The 3399-nt window shown below is 41.2% G+C and overlaps 1 protein-coding gene across 1 annotated transcript in view; it reads right to left on the reverse strand.

Moving 5' to 3' along the window:
* The window catches only part of LOC117474843 (protein FAM107B-like), an 11437-nt gene extending 8239 nt beyond the window's left edge, over window positions 1-3198 (reverse strand). Inside the window, exon 1 of the mRNA XM_034120857.1 lies at window positions 3063-3198. The gene's annotated coding sequence lies outside the window, so the exon portion shown is untranslated. The remainder of the gene's footprint in view (window positions 1-3062) is intronic.
* Between the last annotated feature and the right edge of the window lie 201 nt (window positions 3199-3399).

The raw sequence follows: 3399 nt of genomic DNA on the forward strand, positions 1-3399 counted from the left end.
TCTTTCAGGAGCAACCGGACACCAGCACCAACGCTCAGATTTCACAATATCTCAAAACATGGATCTCACTTTCTTCACCATGTTTCAGCTGCTGAGATTTGTTCTGATTCTTTCTTTCTTTTTACATTTCATACTTGAGGTTTTGTAATAATAGATTGTCGTAAATTGTTTCTTTATAGACCTTAGACAAACATTAATCAATTCTATATTCAGTAGACCTATCACACACACACACACTCCGACACACACACACACACACACACACACACACTCCGACACACACACACACACACACACACACACTCCGACACACACACACACACACACACACTCCGACACACACTCACACACAGACACACACACACACACACACACACACACACACACACACACTGACACTCACACACAGACACACACACACACACACTGACACTCACACACAGACACACACTGACACTCACACACACACACACACACACACACACACTGACAACACACACACTGACACACACACACACACACTGACACTCACACACAGACACACACTGACACTCACTCACACACACACACACACACACACACACACACACACACACACACACACACTCCGACACACACACACACACACACACACACACACACACACACACACACACACACACACACACACACACACACACACACACACACACACGTTACTTATTGTTTTCTACCATTTTCTACTTTAGTTTAATTGTATGAATTGTTCTTATATCACTATTGAATTGTATAACCCTTGACGCGTTGCAGTATTGTTCACCTGACATTCCTGCCAATAAAGCACATTGAACTGAGAGGCTCAGTCAGCACTGCACATTAACGTATTTACAACCAGAACTTTTATCATGCATCTCCCACTTCCTGTGTGTCCAGCGGGAGACAGGACTTATGAGGTTTCTCCACATGGAGAACAGAAAGAGTACTCATGGTCGCTCCACTGGGACGCTTTATAAGACATGGAAACCTTTTTTAACGAACATGGAGACGTTGAAACGGTGTTATTTGAACTGAATCAGAATACAGATTTGTTAGTGAACCATAACTCATTTATATTAAGCCTATGATTTTATTTTGGATCCTGTAGTATTTTTGACTTTTTATTTTAAATGTCCAGATTATTTTATATCGTTTTTTTCATTTGTCATTTTATGTTTTATTGTTAATTCTCTTCTTTTTTTCAAAGTATTTAAAAAAAAAATGTTGGGATCAATAAAGTATTTATCTATCTATGATTAAAGGTAGGGTAGGTAAGTTTGAGAAACCAGCTCGAGTGCGCTAGAATTTGAAAATACACAGCCGGAGAAAATCTGCCACTTCCTCACAGAGCCCCTCCTCCAACACACACGAACGTGCACATGACCAATGAGGGCACGAGATAAGTTTGTGCACAGATGGAAGGCTGACAGGCAGGTAGGCCATCCAGTTATTTTAGCAGGGCCGGCTAAAATGATTGGTCGTGCTTTTTACAGAACCACAGCTTCCACAGATGATATTTATTTATGGATTTGTTGTCAAAGCACTTCAGATATTCATTGCTATCGGGATGTTAAGAGCATTCCATGGAATATAACAAAAAGTGTATCTCGAGCCGGTTTCTCAAACTTACCTACCCTACCTTTAATTAGCTGATGTAAGTTTGAAAATATCTTATAAAGTATTTTGTCAATAATGATAATATCTGACCCTTTATTACTTATATATTTCTATCATTATTATTATTATCATTGATTTGTCTTTTTAAAAAGATGATGTGATATTTCAATTGTCTTTTTTCTGACTATTACCAATCCAACTTTATTTATAAAGCACTTTAAAACCTCCAGACCAAAGTGCTGTACAGAGAGATACATCAAATATCAAATCACACAGCTCAGCTCACAAAACACGAAACACAAAACAAACCAGAATAAACGTAACAATTACAAAATTACTGTTGTCTTGTTCTATAGGGGGGAGGGGAGTGTAAACAACAACATGTATGCTCCTGAATTCTGTTTGTGACACTGTATGCATTTCAAAGTTGCTATGATGTTGAAGAAAAAGGAAAATATCATAAAATAATTATTATACACAATATATTGTCAAACAGGTACCTCGGATGAGCGAAGAATACAAATAAACTACACCGTCTAAAGGCCCTGACACACCGAGCTGACACCAACGAACACGTCCCGACGGACCCGACTGTGGCGTCGCCTCACGTCTCCTGCGTCTTGGTCAAACAGTCGCACTGGAACACACCGCAAAGACTTCAGCCGACGGCCAGGAAGCACGTACGCACTGCGCATGCGTGAGTGGCAATAACTCTCCTTACCAGCAGGCGGCGGTAGTGTGTATTCGTCATTCAAAAGAGGCAACCGGAAGACAGACTGCGTGATATGTACAAACAACAAATAGCGTGCGTTCCATTTTCACTCTCGTCCATCACAGACGGTTTCACATAACGACTTATAATCTAAAACATGTTTAGTGCGGTACTGGAAAATGAAAAATAATAGCCGTCTGTGTGTGCCTTCTTCACTTCCGTTTCGCTTCTCATGCACTGATTCGCTAAGCTGAACAGCCAATCAGAGTGATTTCTTTTGCCGACAGCCTTTTGCCGACAGCCTCCCGCAGAAGGTGTCGGCACGGCCGAAAAGACACGACGGTGCGGACACACCCATCTGAGTAGGGCGACAGGACGCTCATCGACGGCCAGACATCTATCGACGGCCGAAATCGACCATGTCAACAACAACGTAACGTGTTTACTTCCTGTCTGTCTTCTTCTGTTGATTTCTCTGACGTCCAAACGCTCTGTCTTTTAACCTCTTTTTTGTCTCCTTTAATCCTCCTTAGTAACAGTCATTATTTTCCCTAGCAACGGTCAGTTAGCGAGTATTAACAACCTCTGAAATGTCCAAATTGACCAATCAGAATCAACTATTCAACTAAGCCATGTAATATACAAATATAGTGAAGAATGAAACTGTGTTGAGCTTCACATCTGACTGAGGGAATCTCTCTGATTGGCTGACACTTACAGCAATGCTCTCTGGGACGTGTAGTTGTCTTAGAGTTGAGAGTTGAATCTAGGAGGTTCTGGGTTGATCTGAGACAGCACGGAGCCTCTGGAGTTCATCGACGTCTCGTTATCTGGTTTCCCTGCAGAGCGTCTGGCTGCAGGGGATCATGTTGCTCAGGAATATCAGAACATAATGTCTCTCCTCTTTAACCCTTTAACGGCCAATCACATACAAATGTAGTGGAAAATTCATTCATTCTATTTTCTACATTACACCCTATAACAGCCTTACTCTATTACACCCATGTAACACTACTATTATACCTATGTTATACTGTTATAAGACCCATGTTATA

The sequence above is a fragment of the Trematomus bernacchii genome, unplaced genomic scaffold, assembly GCF_902827165.1.
Source record: "Trematomus bernacchii unplaced genomic scaffold, fTreBer1.1, whole genome shotgun sequence".
Lineage (NCBI taxonomy): Eukaryota > Metazoa > Chordata > Actinopteri > Perciformes > Nototheniidae > Trematomus > Trematomus bernacchii.